The sequence below is a fragment of the Anolis carolinensis genome, chromosome 3 (genome assembly GCF_035594765.1).
Source record: "Anolis carolinensis isolate JA03-04 chromosome 3, rAnoCar3.1.pri, whole genome shotgun sequence".
Lineage (NCBI taxonomy): Eukaryota > Metazoa > Chordata > Lepidosauria > Squamata > Dactyloidae > Anolis > Anolis carolinensis.
This window is the reverse complement of record NC_085843.1, coordinates 219,553,441-219,568,603: the sequence shown is the minus strand read 5'-3', so window position 1 is coordinate 219,568,603 and position 15,163 is coordinate 219,553,441. Positions and strand designations below refer to the sequence as shown.

Sequence of the window (15,163 nt, the reverse complement as noted above, 5' to 3'; positions counted from 1 at the left end):
GAGTATTTGCACACATCTTTATAAATGCAGTGGAAATAATTTAAAGCTAAAAGGAAATATGGATGTGTGAGAAAAGAAAATTGACAGATTCATTTGTCTTGGCAGATTTTGAGCAGGGATGTAAAAATCTGCCCATTTTATCTTACAGTTGCATTTCATAGAAAATCATCAGCATTCTTGTGGTGTCTATGTTCCTCATACTGGTGGCAAGTTCTCCCAGTGTGGAAACCATGCTTATTTTGGTCCTTACTTTTCTTCATGTAATCAATTTGTATGCATTTCCCTATTAGCTAAGGTGGATTTGTGTATATTCTTGTACATTTTAGTTTTTTGCATTCACTGGTGTGTCATTTAAAAAGGGGAAGGGGGAATAGTTATAGCCAGCTATGCCTGCATGCCATGTGTAGTACTATATTTATCTACCTAGAAGGCTAAAACCCTGTGCTGAATCATTTTTTGAACCTTTTAGAGAACAGAGTTGAAACTTGCATATGTTTACATGTATATATGTGCCTTCTAGTCATCTATCAACTTATGACAACTTCATAAATTTCATAGTTTTTTTTTTTTGAGTCAGGAACACACAAAACTGGTTTGCTAGTTCATTCCTCCAAAATACCAGTGCAGAAGCTTAGAATATAAAACTATTGTGAACAAAAGAAGGCTTCTGGCTTCCCATGTCTCTTTCTGTTCTCTTTTTCTCTGTTTTCCTTTAAACTATAATCTGTTTATGATATTATTGAAAATTACAACAGTGGCAGATGTCAAAATGACATTGCCTGACCTTGGTCACAATTTACGTGGGGCACGTTGACTAGAAGGAGTGAGTGCCATTTATTAATTGCAGATGGCAGAATGCATTCAGTGAATTTCAACCTACTTTCAGTGGTGACATTTCTTTTAACTAATACATGGTGGGTGGGATTTCACTCTTGAGTAAGGAAAGAGCTGCATGAAAGCAGGGGAGTTTTAGCTCCTACTCGGTTCGCTACAGTGACAAAAGGAAAACTGCCTCTTTACCAGTATCATTTTTTTAGCCAGACTTAAATCAAGTTAGCATCCAAGCACCCACTCCTTTTGAAACCTTTATAGAAGCTGCTATTATTTCAACTAAAGGTCTGACAGTGCCTATTTATAATATCCTCTAAATGCCGTTATTGGAAGACAATTTGTTTTATGTACCAGAATGATGCAGTTGGGGTATATTTGAATCTCTTTTGTCCTTTTCTCAACACCAATATATAGGAAGCATGGTGTGAAGCTTTCACTAAGTGATATCCTTTTCTCATACACAATTATTTTTACACATAGCCAATACAAAGAAAATGCTCCATGTGTGGCAACTAGACTTTTTTAAAAAAGCCCATGCCAATAGAAACTTCCAGACAATCTATCTGTAGTGTGATGGTGGATGCTGATTGTGGGGACAAATAATCCTTATCTTGCTGAAAAAGGGCCTCTTTCAAAAAACACATGCAATATGGAACTTGGGATTTTCAGTCTTCAATCAGGACTTTTTAAAAGCCGAATTCTAATATAGTCTCTTTGCATATCCTGTAAGGCTTGCAGAAATTCTGACAAGTGTAGGGGCACAGATCATTTCTAGCATTGATCCAAGGATAAATCAACCAAGACTTTTTAGGTCTTTTTTCCTATTCCTTTTTACACAAGTATATATGGTATATCAGATTTTTCTGAGAATGTTCTTTATGAAATGTTGCACCTGGAAGAAAAAGTCTACTGTTGTAAAATAATATCAATGATCTTTTATTATTAAATAAAATTTACAAGTAGCAACTTTCAGTCATGTTAGCATAGCCATGTGCCCCCCTTTTTTGTTGCATATTTCTAGTGCCTTTGGCAGAAGCTGAAATGGTCACTTCCATACAGGCCTAAAACTTGGGTTTGCAGCCAAAGAATAGCCCCAAACCTTGCCATTTTGGTGGGGGGGGGGGCCTGCCAGATATCCTCCTGGATCAATCCAAAATCAGGGGGGATATTGCTCCCCCCTGGTTTAGCGTAAAACCTATTTTTGAAGCCTGAAAATTGATGCAGCCCTAGAAGGAGCTGTGGAGAGAGGAGAGGGAAAATCCTCCCTCCCCTCTCCAAAGCTCCTGGTGCGTCATTTTTAGGTGATAGATCTTTTCCAGAGGCTTGCCTCTGTTTGCAGGCCTGGAAGGTAGGTTTTATGCTAAAACATAGAGTGGGGAGGAGAGGGTGGCTTTGTCATCCCACCCAGCTGGGCTGCTGGAGCCCAAAGAGGAGGGATGGCTGTGGGGATTGATCCTCTGGATCGTAGATGCAATCCTGAGAGTCAGCACCTCATCACACTGACCAAATCAAGCATCTTAGGATGCTTCCAGCCTGCTTCGGGAATGAATTGTCACACCTGCCATTACACAATGTTGTGTGACTTCTGATGGATGTCCCCAGCCAGAGTGGAGGTGTCCTTGGATGATTCTCTCTAAACATGGGAGCCTTCCTGTATTATGTTGGCTCTAATGGGCTTAAACGTCTTGCATACAAAATACAATAGAACATTCAATACTGAGTTCAGAAGGTAAGAGCTTCTACAAGAGCATTCCTGTTGCCTCCCTTCTGGACTACAAAAACTATAAGAACTTCTGCTGAGCTAACCTTTCTTACAAACTGGGCATGTCTCCCTGTAGCTACTTGGGCACCCACTTGAGGGCAGCTGCAGTTGGAGGTGGGTCATTGGACCCTTTAAGAGCCTACTGGGCTCAATGGCAGAAACAGTTCAGAAGGTAAGACCTTCTACACCAGCATTTCTGCTGCCTGCCTTCTGGACTACAAGAACTTCTGCTTGAAGCTAGCTGTACCAGCACACTGAGCACAGGACATTACAATTACATGTTCAGTGTTGCCTTAATATCTCATAATTTGTCTTTTGTATTTTTATTATTTGTTTTTAATTCAATGTACTGTATACTGAAACTGACGCATCAATACAAGTTGTGCAGGGCAGAGGGAGATATTGCAATGGAGGATCACATATCCTCATAGAGGAAGGAAATGTTTTTTTTTTTTTTTTGGTGTTAGGAGCGACTTGAGAAACTGCAACTCACTTCTGATGTGAGAGAATTGGCTATCTGCAAGGACGTTGCCCAGGGGATGCCCAGATGTTTTACCATTCTATGGGAAGCTGGAGCTGACAGATGGGAGCTCACCTCACTCCTCTGATTCAAACTGTCGACCTTTCAGTCAGCAGTCCTGCCAGCACAAGGGTTTAACCCATTGCGGCACCAGGGCTCCGGAGAGAAAGGTGTTTAATACCTATCCTATCTTCCTGTCACCCTGCCAGCCTGAGAAACTTGGAGAGTGAGCAAGACCACCCACAAAATCTCACCTTGCACTTAAGTAATGCCAGGTCAGTTAAGAATAAAACATGCAGAATCTATGATGTCCTCAAGGATAAAGGGGCTGGGCTGGCACTGAAGCTTGGCTGGGAGATGATAGTGTTCCAACCTGGACCCAGGCCCTTCCAGTCAGGCACTACATCAGTGAGCAGGTGAAGGAAAGTGGGTGTGGGTGGTAGCTGTGGTTTATAAAGTCCATCTTAATCTGACCAGGCTACCTACTAGAAAGCTGAATCACATTGAGTGTGTTTACCTGAGTCTGAAAACCAGGGACAGACTAGGGATTCTGCTAGTGTACCATCCACCTCACTGCCTAACAGTTACTCCCCGGCCAAGCTCACGGAACTGGTCTTGGAGGTGTTGTTGGAGTCACTCAGACTTTTGCTTCTGGGTGACTTCAACATACCACTGGAGGCCAGTTTGTCAAGTGCAGCTTGGGGGTTCATGGTATCAATGACAAACATGGGTCTAACCCAATTGGTTTCAGGACCAATTCATTTGGCAGGCCATACCCTTAATGCGATTTTCAGCTTGGAACATATGGATCTGTGGACAGAAGTGCTTAATACCTCTGAGTTGTCAAGGACAAATCACTTTCTGGTCAGGGTTAATACCACAGATACAACCTACCTCTGCAGGGATGGAGGACCTATTAAAATAGTCTGCCCTCAAAGGCTAATGGATCCTTTGAGGTTCTATGGCTGGCATCACTGACAGTTGTGGTGAATCCCAGGTCAATAAGTGGAATCAAAATCTAACCAGAGCTGTTGACATGATCACTCCCAAATGTCCTCTCTGACCTGTGACAAAACAGGCCCCTTGATATATGGAGACAGAGAAATGAATGGGAAGGATGATGACTAGAGTGTAGATGACGGAAAACTCGACTTTTATGCGACAAGACATGGTATAGAGGGCACTCATCTCAGCAAGTATTGCATCTGCAAATTCAAGTCCAACTGAGCTGTTCAGCATGGTGAGAGGTTTAGCCTAGGTGCCTTCCCCTCCGAGACTATTGCTAGAACCTTCAGTAGCTCACTGTGTTGCTTTTAACAACCATTTTGCAGATAATATTTCTCACATAATAGTTGACTTAGATGCTGTTATTGGAGCAGAAGCCAACGAGGTATCCAGCAACTCTGTAAGTGGGGTTACATTGGATCACTTTCAATTGGTGAGTACTGTTGATGTGGACAAGTTGCTGGGGCAAGTAAGGAGGACAACTTGCCTTCTTGACCTCTGCCCATCTTGGCTGGTCATCCAGGAAGGAGATACAATTAGTGGGTGATCCTTAGTAGATGATCTCTGTCTAAACATCAACAAGGGGAGTGTGTCTCTGTTGGTTCTTCTAGGCCTTTCAGTGGACTTTGATACCATCAACCATGGTATCCTAGAATGCCTGGAGGGGCTGGGAATTGGAAGCATTGTCCTGCAGTGGATGGTGACACTTGGGGATAGCTGCTCCTTAAAAAAAAGAGTTGTTATGTGGTCTCCCACAAGATGCTATTCTATCCCAATGCTCTTTAATATTTACATGAAGCTGCTGGGAGAGATCATCCATAGGCATGGGGCAGGATGTTATTATTGTGCTAATGACACCGAAATATATTTGTCCATGCCTTCAAAAACAGCCTTAGCTAAGGATAGCGTGTCTCCTCTGAATGAATGCCTGGAGAAAGTAATGGGCTGGATAAGGAAAAACATTCAGCCCATTACCAGTCAGAACCCGACTGGCAACCATCATCCAGAGGACCTTTTCATCAGCCGTCCTAAGATTGTAGAACAACCTGCCAGTAGAACTCCGACACCTAGATCAGCTCTTGTAATTTAAAAACCATGTAAAGGCCTACCCTACTGAATTTTAAACTAATATCATGTATTTTTGTCTCTGTCCTGTGTGATTAATGCGTATTTTACAGAAATGCTTTCAGTTCCATAAAAGATATAGATCAAAGCATTTCTGTAAAATACAAACATTTAATGTATGTTTGTAGAATTTTTATAGTACTTGTGTTTTTTTAATGTACTGTGACCCACCTCTAGCCATAGGGAAAAGTTGGTAAGAAATAAAATTATTATTATTATTATTATTATTACAGTAAGGTCTCATTTATCCAACACTTGCTTATCCAACGTTCTGGATTATCCAACGCATTTTTGTAGTCAATGTTTTCAATACATCGTGATATTTTGGTGCTAAATTCGTAAATAATTACTACATAGCATTACTGTGTATTGAACTACTTTTTCTGTCAAATTTGTTGTATAACATGATGTTTTGGTGCTTAATTTGTAAAATCAAAACCTAAGCTTTTCCTTAATGCCTCCTTATTATCCAACATATTCGCTTATCCAACATTCTGCCAGCCCGTTTATGTTGGATAAGTGAGACTCTACTGTATTATTATTATTATTATTATTATTATTATTATTATTATTATTATTATTATCAACACAACGACGTTGTATGGCACAGCAAACAAGATAGATATGCTGGATTTCGTTTCGCAAAACCACAAGTCGAACACTTCCCAAGAGTCTAGGACTGTGTGATGTATTTTCTGATGATGTGTGCAGATCCCAGTAGGGTGGCCTTTTGCAGTTGGCAGATGGTGATTTTGTCAGTGTCTATTGTTTCCAAATGCCGGCTGAGATCTTTTGGCACGGCACCCAGTGTGTCCATCACCACCGGGACCACCTGCACTGGTTTCTGCCAGAGTCTTTGAAGTTCAATCTTGAGGTCCTGATAGCGGCTGAGTTTTTCCTGTTGTTTTTCGTCAATGCGACTGTCACTTGGGATGGCAACATCAATGATCCAAACCTTTTTCTTTTCCACAACTGTGATGTCTGGTGTGTTCCAGAACTTTGTCAGTCTGGATTCGGAAGTCCCACAGTATCTTTGCGTGCTCATTTTCCAATACTTTTGCAGGTTTGTGATCCCACCAGTTCTTTGCTGCTGGGAGGTGGTACTTGAGGCATAAGTTCCAATAAATCATTTGGGCCACAGAGTTGTGCCTCTGTTTGTAGTCTGTCTGTGCGATTTTCTTACAGCAGCTGAGGATATGATCAATGGTTTCATCGGTTTCCTTGCACAGTCTGCATTTTGGGTCATCAGCTGATTTTTCAATCTTGGCCTTAATTGCATTTGTTCTGATAGCTTGCTCCTGGGCTGCAAGGATCAGGTCTTCTGTCTCCTTCTTCAGGGTCCCATTCATGAGCCACAGCCAGGCCTTCTCCTTATCAGCTTTTCCTTCAATTTTGTCAAGGAACTTTCCATGCAGTGTGTTGTTGTGCCAGCTGTCAGCTCTAGTTTGTAGTGCGGTTTTCTTGTACTGGTTTTTTGTCTGCTGTGTTTTGAGGAGTTTCTGATTTCTGATTTTTGATTTTTTAATTTTTATTATTATTATTATTATTATTATTATTATTATTATTATTATTTTATTATGACACAGCAAACAAGATAGACATGCTGGATTTCATATCACAAAATCACAAGTCGAACACTTCCCAAGTGTCTAGGACTGTGTGATGTATTTTCAGATGATGCGCGCAGATCCCAGCAGGGTGGCCTTTTGCAGTTGGCAGATCGTAATTTTGTCAATGTCTATTGTTTCCAAATGCCGGCTGAGATATTTTGGCACGGCACCCAATGTGCCCATCACCACTGGGACCACCTGTACTGGTTTCTGCCAGAGTCTTTGAAGTTCAATCTTGAGGTCCTGATAGCGGCTGAATTTTTCCTGTTTTTTTCGTCAATGCGACTGTCACCTGGGATGGCGACATCAATGATCCAAACCTTTTTCTTTTCCACAACTGTGATGTCTGGTGTGTTGTGTTCCAGAACTTTGTCAGTCTGGATTCGGAAGTCCCACAGTATCTTTGCGTGCTCACTTCCCAGTACTTTTGCAGGTTTGTGATCCCACCAGTTCTTTGCTGCTGGGAGGTGGTACTTGAGGCATAAGTTCCAATGAATCATTTGGGCCATATAGTTGTGCCTCTGTTTGTAGTCTGTCTGTGCAATTTTCTTACAGCAGCTGAGGATATGATCAATGGTTTCGTCGGTTTCCTTGCACAGTCTGCATTTTGGGTCAACAGCTGACTTTTCGATCTTGGCCTTAATTGCATTTGTTCTGATGGCTTGTTCCTGGGCTGCAAGGATCAGGCCTTCTGTCTCCTTCTTCAGGGTCCCATTCATGAGCCACAGCCAGGCCTTCTCCTTATCAGCTTTTCCTTCAATTTTGTCAAGGAACTTCCCATGCAATGTTTTGTTGTGCCAGCTGTCAGCTCTAGTTTGTAGTGTGGCTTTCTTGTACTGGTTTTTTGTCTGCTGTGCTTTGAGGAGTTTCTGATTTTTGACTTCAATCAAAGCAGGTTCTTCACTTTGCTTTACATATTCTGCCAGGGCATGTTCTTCTTCTTTGACTGCTTGTTTGACTTGTAAGAGTCCTCTGCCCCCTGATCTTCGAGGCAGATACAGCCGGTCAACATCACTGCGAGGTTGCAGTGAATGATGAATGGTCATGAGTTTTCTTGTTTTTCTGTCCAAATTGTCCAGTTCCATCTGTGTCCAGTTTATGATGCCAGCAGTATATCTTATGACAGGTATGGCCCAGGTGTTTATGGCCTTGATGGTGTTGCCTCCATTGAGCTTGCTTTTGAGAATTTTTCTGACCCTTTGTGTGTATTCTTTACTGACCACAGTCTTCACATGTTCATGCTTGATGTTGTTCAGCTGTAATATGCCCAGATATTTATAGGCCTCTGGCTGGTGACACTTTATTGTTTGGCCATTAGGCATATTTATACCCTCACTTTCAATGATTTTTCCCTTCTTCAATGCCACTGTCGAACATTTGTCCAAGCCAAACTCCATGCTGATATCAGTGCTAAAAATTCGGACAGTGTTAGTCAGAGACTGGATTTCAGTTTCCATTTTTCCATACAGCTTCAGGTCATCCATGTACATCAGATGCGAAATTTTGTGAGAATTCTTAGATGTTTGATAGCCGAGATTTGTTTTTTGTAAGATTGTTGACAGAGGGATCATGGCAATAATGTAAAGCAGAGGGGACAATGAGTCTCCCTGGAAAATTCCTCTCCTGATGTTGACAAGTCCATAGCTTTCATTTCCAACAAACAGTTCAGTTTTCCAGTGCTCCATCGTGTTTTCAATGAAGGTGCCAACATTTTTACTAATCCCGATGGCGTCCAGACACTTGATGATCCAGCTGTGTGGGAGTGAGTCAAAGGCCTTTTTGTAGTCAATCCACGTCATGTGAAAATTAGCTTTTCGGCTTTTACAGTTCTCCAGAATCATTTTGTCAATCAATAACTGGTCTTTTGTGCCCCTGCTTTTCCGTTATTATTATTATTATTATTATTATTATTATTATTATTATTATTATTGCATGTAGAATGTTCAATACTCAATTCACATTCACAATGAAGAGGCATCCCTAGAGATATGTGGCCAGAGCAGCCCTGGTACCCTTATCTCCATACTATTTTTATCTACTCATGGTTTAGACAAATGCCTTCAAAGGATCTAGAAAGCTGGGTAACATTGTACAGGATCTGTTTCTTAGTGTGACTGACTGCTTAGACTGAAGTTTGGGAAATTTAGTATGTGGGAAAAGGTTATTATCTGGGGAAGACTTAGGGAAGATTCTCTTACAAATCAGTAAGCGTGGTAAAGCACATTTAATCGAGGTGAATAGGCAATCTTCAGATAATTGGTTAAAAGTGACAGTTTATTCCCTTATGTAAATCCCAGATATTTTAGTTCAATTTACAAGCTTGTCTCTGGTGGTAGATTCAATCCTATATCCCTGCCACAGGAACCCTAATGACAGAATTATATAGAGAATAGAGGATTTATTTTGACAGCAGTAAATCAGGGCTTTATAACTGAAATAGCATTCCCTGTGTGGTCCATTTGGGTACTCTTTTAAAATTGTGCCTCAAAAATTGGGAAGTACATAGTCAGGATAGCCATTAACCAACTGTATTATGTTGTAGCACATTTTAGATTTTAAGAAAATTATTTCTTTTATCTATTGGTAATCTCTCACTATTCAGTTTCATCAGATGATTTGGAAAAGGGAGAAAGCCTATGCATAGCTTCATGTACCTCTGTCTTATTTATATATGTTTTTTGATTAACCTAAACACTCACCTCCAATAAGAGTATTATAAACATATGTCTAAACTTTTATTATATAGTTTCTGCTTTCTTCAGATGTTTTAGTCTGACTGTCTTGTAAGCACAATGATAGTACGCTAACGATTACGTAGTGAATTTTCTTAGTGATCTTATATTGCAATGTTTAGTCTTTTTGGCTGTCTCTTTTATTTTTGTTCAATGTTAAAAATAAAATTCTATTGGGTGCGATAGCTGGAGCAATGTCTCTATTTCTGAAGTTTTTTTTCTGTAGATTTTCAGTTGCAAGGATAAAAAAGAACTAAGAAGGAAAGGTTGCTTACCTGTAACTGCTTTTCTTCAAGTGTCCGTGAAATTCACACCTGTGGTATTTCCTGTGCCAAGCAGCTGTTGTGGACTCTTCTAATAAGTTCTTTAATTAGTGAAATCCAGCTCCGCCCATCTCAAGCAGGATAAATCAAGGCATCAGGGGCTGACACTTCAATTCCAGAGCTGGAAAACAGCAGGTCTTTCCCCTGGAGATAAAGGAGGGTGGCAATCCTGTTTCTAGTTCTGTCATAAACACACGGAGAAGGTTTTATTAAATTGCAAAAGCTTTGTTGCAGTCAGCACATTGAAAGGTTAAAAATGACATATAGAATCATAGAGTTGGAAGAGACCTCATGAGCCATCCAGTCCAATCCCCTGCAAGAAGCAGGAAAATCACATTCAAAGCACCCCCGACAGATGGCCATCCAGCCTCTGCTTACAAGCCTTCAAAGAAGGAGCATCGACCACACTCCAGGGCAGAGAGTTCCACTGCCGACCAGCTCTCACAGTGAGGAAATTCTTCATAATGTTCAGGTGGAATCTCCTTTCCTGTAGTTTGAAGCCATTGTTCCGCGTCCTAGTCTACAGGGCAGCAGCAAACAAGGTTGCTCCCTCCTCCCTGTGACTTCCCCTCACATATTTGTACATGGCTATCGTGTCTCCTCTCAGCCTTCTCTTTGGAAGGCTAAACATGCCCAGCTTTTTAAGCTGCTCCTCATAGGGCTTGTTCTCCAGACCCTTAATCATTTTAGTCACCCTCTTCTGGACGCTTTCCAGCTTGTCAACTGGAGTGCCCAGAATTGGACACAATATTCCAGGTGTGGTCTGACTAAGGCAGAATAAAGGGGTAGCATGACTCTCCTGGATCTAGACACTATACCCCTATTTATGCAGGCCAAAATCCCATTGGCTTTTTTTGCTGCTGCATCACATTGTAGGCTCATGTTTAATTTGTTGTCCACGAGGACTCCAAGATCTTTTTCACACGTACTGCTGTCGAGCCAGGCGTCCCCCATTCTGTATCTTTACATTTCATTTTTTTTTTGCCTAAGTGAAGTATCTTGCATTTGTCCCTGTTGAACTTCATGTTGTTAGTTTCGGCCCACCTCTCTAATCTGTCAAGATCGTTTTGAATTCTGCTCCTGTCTTCTGGCGTCTTCTGGAGCTATCCATCCCAATTTGGTGTCATCTGCAAACTTGATGATCATGCCTTCTAACCCTTCATCTAAGTCGTTAATAAAGATGTTGAACAGAACTGGGCCCAGGATGGAACCTTGCGGTACTCCACTCATGACTTCTTTCCAGGATGAAGAGGAAGCATTGGTGAGCACCCTCTGGGTTTGTTCTTTTAACCAATTACAGATCTACCTAACTGTAGTTTTGCCTAGCCCACAAGTGACTAGCTTGTTTGCCAAAAGGTCATGGGGGACCTTGTAGAAGGCCTTACTGAAATCCAGATAGGCTACCTCCATGGCATTCCCTGCAACTACGCAGCTCGTCACTCTATCAAAAAAAGATCAGATTAGTCTGGCATGATTTGTTTTTGATAAATCCGTGTTGACTATTAGCAATGACTGCATTTGTTTCTAAGTGTTTACAGACCACGTCCTTAACAATCTTTTCCAGAATTTTGCCTGGTATCGACGTGAGGCTGACCGGATGGTAATTTTTTGGGTCATCCTTTTTTCCCTTCTTGAAGATAGGGATCACATTTGCCCTTCTCGCATCTGCTGGGACTTCTCCCGTTCTCCAAGAACCTTAAAAAATGATTGCTAGTGGTTCCGAAATAACTTCCGCTAGTTCTTTCTATACTCTTGGGTGTAGTTGATCTGGCCCTGGAGACTTGAATTCATTTAGAGCGGCCAGATATTCCTGCATGACTTGTTTCCCTATTTGGGGTTGGATTTCCCCAATCCTTCATCCACTCCATGTTGCTGAGGTTGAGGTTGGCTTTCTTTTTGTGAGAAGACTGAGGCAAAGAAGGCATTAAATAGTTCTGCCTTTTCCCTATCCCCTGTCAGAATGTCCCCATCTTCTTCTTGCAGAGGCCCTGTTGCCTCCTTGTTCTTCCTTTTCCTACCGATGTAAGCAAAGAAGCCCTTATTATTGTTTTTAATGTCTCTGGCAAGCCTGAGCTCATTTTCCGCTTTAGCCTTGTGAACCCTTTCCCTACAGGAGTTGGCTATTCATTTAAATTCTTCTTTGGTGATTTCTCCCTTTTTCCACTTCTTGTGCATGTCTTTTTTGAGTCTTAGACCAGTTGGAAGTTCTTTGGACATCCATTCTGGCTTCTTTGCACTTGTCTTATTTTTATTTTTTGCTGGCACTGTATGCTTTTGCGCTTTGAGTGTTTCACTTTTGAAAAACTCCCATCCATCCTTAACTTCCTTTTCTTTTAGTACTGGTGTCCATGGAATGCCGCTCAGTATTTCCTTCATTTTTTGGAAGTCAGGTCTCCTAAAGTCCAGAATGTGGGTTTGACTTGTCTTAGTTTTGGCCTTCCTTTGTATCACAAACTGCAGGAGCACATGGTCACTTGCCCCTAAGGATCCGACTACTTTGACTACATTGATCAGGTCCTCCACATTTGTTAGGATGAGATCAAGAGTAGCCAATCCCCTTGTTGCCTCTTCTATCTTCTGGACCATAAAATTGTCTGCAAGGCAAGCAAGGAATTCGTTGGCACAGTTGAAATTGCCCATGACTACTATATCTCTTCTTTGTGCCTGTTTGGTCAACTGCTGACAGAAAGCTTCATCCTGATTCAGAGGTCTGTAGTAGACACCCACGATGAGATCTTTTTGAATCCCGTTTCCCTTGATTCTTATCCAGATGCTTTCAAGCTGGTTTCCCGGATTGCCATCTTGCATCTCTTCTGCAACGTAAATGTTTTTGACATATATGGATACCCCCCTCCTCTCCCCTTTGTTCTGTTTCTGTGAAAGATGTTATAGCCTTCAATGGCTACATTCCAGTGATGGGAGTCATCCCACCATGTTTCAGTGATGTCTATGACATCGTAAGTGTGGTGTTGTGCTAAAAGTTGGAGTTCATCTTGTTTATTCCCCATGCTCTGTGCATTAGTGTAAAGACATGTAAGCCCCTGGAACCTTCGCCTGAGCGGTTCATTTGAGATTATTGGGTTCCTGGTAATTGGTCCTTGTGTTTGTGCAATCCTCCATTTAGCCTATGGCAATTCCCTATGGTCGTGGGTAAAATACTGTCTGCAAGGCTATTGTCCCCCTCCCGCAGCTAACCTAGTTTAAAGTGAGCCTGATGAGGTTTGCTAGTCTGTGAGCAAAAGGTGTTTTCCTACTTGTGTGAGATGCACCCCATCCCTTGCCAGTAGGCCTTTTTCCTGGAAAAGCAGGCCATGGTCGAGGAAGCCAAAGCATTCCTCCTGACACCATTTTGGGAACCAGTTATTGACCTGTACTATTTTCTGGCCCTTTTAGGGCCATATCGTACAACAGGGAGAAGGGATGAAAATACCACATGTACATTACTTTGTTTTAGCTTTGTTCCAAGAGCTTGAAAATCATTTGTGATCTTTTGAAAAGTATGCCTAGCAGTATCATTGGATACTGAATCAACATAGGGGGGAGGGTGATGGGGCTTTAGGAGTCTGGTGAGCCTTTGAGTGACATGGTGTATTTTTGGCCCCGGGAGGCAGCATATTTCTTGAGCCATCCCATCCTTTCTGAAAATGATGGCTTCTGTTCCTCTAAGGAGGGAGTCGCCTACTACCAAGACCTGTTTACTTTGAGGATTGAAAGAGTCTCTTTTGTTTTTATTAAGGAAAATTTACAAGCAAACTCCTAGACTGAAAGAAATAATAGTACTTCCCTCAGCCACAAAAGTGAAGTTTCTGAATATAAGAACTACTTTCAAAGTACCGCACAATTAAACAAGAAATAATACTTTGAAACCAGGAACAGATTTTTTTCAAATTTTCTTGCATAGTGTAATATATTATGTTTAGATGGTTCATGGTATATAAGGGTTTTTTTTAAACAAACAAATTGTAAGAACAGAAGTTCAAACACTTGTCTGAGTTTGTGAGAAACAGGGATTTGTGAGGAGTTCATTCTGTTAAAGGGTTTTAAGGAGTATTTTAAATGAGAATTTGCCCAGTTTGTATCTTCTAGAACTGAGTGTGAACTGAGAAGCAGTTTCCTAATGGAAAGACATACTTTTTCTGGTTTGTGGTGCATTCCAATAAACATAGGTAAGGTAAAGGTTTTCCCCTGACGTTACGTCCAGTCGTGACCGACTCTGGGGGTTGGTGCTCATCTCCATTTCTAAGCTGAAGAGCCGGCATTGTCTGTAGACACCTCCAAGGTCATGTGGCCGGCATGACTGCATAGAGTGCTGTTACCTTCCTGCTAGAGCGGTACCTATTGATCTACTCACATTGGCATGTTTTCGAACTGCTAGGTTGGCAGGAGCTGGGGCTAACAGCAGGCGCTCATTCCGCTCCCGGGATTTGAACCTGGGACCTTTTGGTCTGCAAGTTCAGCAGCTCAGCACTTTAACACACTGCGCCACCACCAATAAACATAGAAAACAAAAATCCGTGTGGTAACATGTATTAAAAATATTTAGGGAAAGTTATTTCTATTTCTAGAAATGCATCAGAGTGTTGCATATATTAGTGACTACTTGCATTCACCCAAGAATGCATGTAATTAGATAAATACATGCACAAAATCTATATTTCCCTAGATGGCATGAGCTAGGTGATTTTTTTTAAACGGTTTTTAAAAGGACAGTTCAGGTCCAGGCTATTTGGCCGACTTCATTCCCTTGTATGAACTTGCCAGGACCCTGCAATCTTCAGGAGAAGCCCTTCTCTCGGTCCCACCTCTATCTCAAGCTTGGTTGGTGGGAACGAGAGAGCAGGCCTTCTTGGTGGCTGCCCCTAAATTCTGGAACTCCCTGCCCAGGGAAGCCAGAATGGCCCTCTCCCTGCTGTCCTATGGAGGCAGGCTAAAACCTTTTTATTGAAACAGGCTTTTAAAGATGGTGTTTGAGATCTGGTTGCGGGGGGTGCAGCGGTTTTTAATTTCAAATATGTTTGGTGAATTTTAACTGATCAGTTTAACTGATAACTGATACTGTTTGTGTTTAATTCTGTTTAAATGTTTGTATATTTATATATATTTTAAATTGAATACCTATGCTTTTACATCAAGCCACTTTGAGTTCCCTTTGGGGAGATAAAGCAGTTTGCTATCAACAACAATGACAACAATGACAACAACGACAACGACAACAACAACTTTGGCCAGAATGGACTTGACAGATCAATGCACCT

At 41.5% G+C, this 15,163-nt stretch overlaps 1 protein-coding gene and 1 long non-coding RNA gene across 7 annotated transcripts in view; one reads left to right on the top strand and one right to left on the bottom strand.

Annotated features, from left to right (window-relative positions):
- Positions 1 to 15,163, top strand: part of ctnna3 (catenin alpha 3) — a 1,223,202-nt gene that overhangs the window by 745,103 nt on the left and 462,936 nt on the right. The gene's annotated exons all lie outside the window — the stretch shown is intronic.
- The window catches only part of LOC134298041 (uncharacterized), a 56,112-nt gene that overhangs the window by 31,706 nt on the left and 9,243 nt on the right, over positions 1 to 15,163 (bottom strand). The window contains exon 3 of one of the 3 annotated variants that reach the window (XR_010005020.1): positions 9,861 to 10,089. The exons of 1 other annotated variant lie outside the window; for it this stretch is intronic. This is a non-coding gene — a long non-coding RNA (uncharacterized LOC134298041). The remainder of the gene's footprint in view (positions 1 to 9,860; positions 10,090 to 15,163) is intronic. One more of the 3 variants, XR_010005021.1, reaches the window with a different exon arrangement.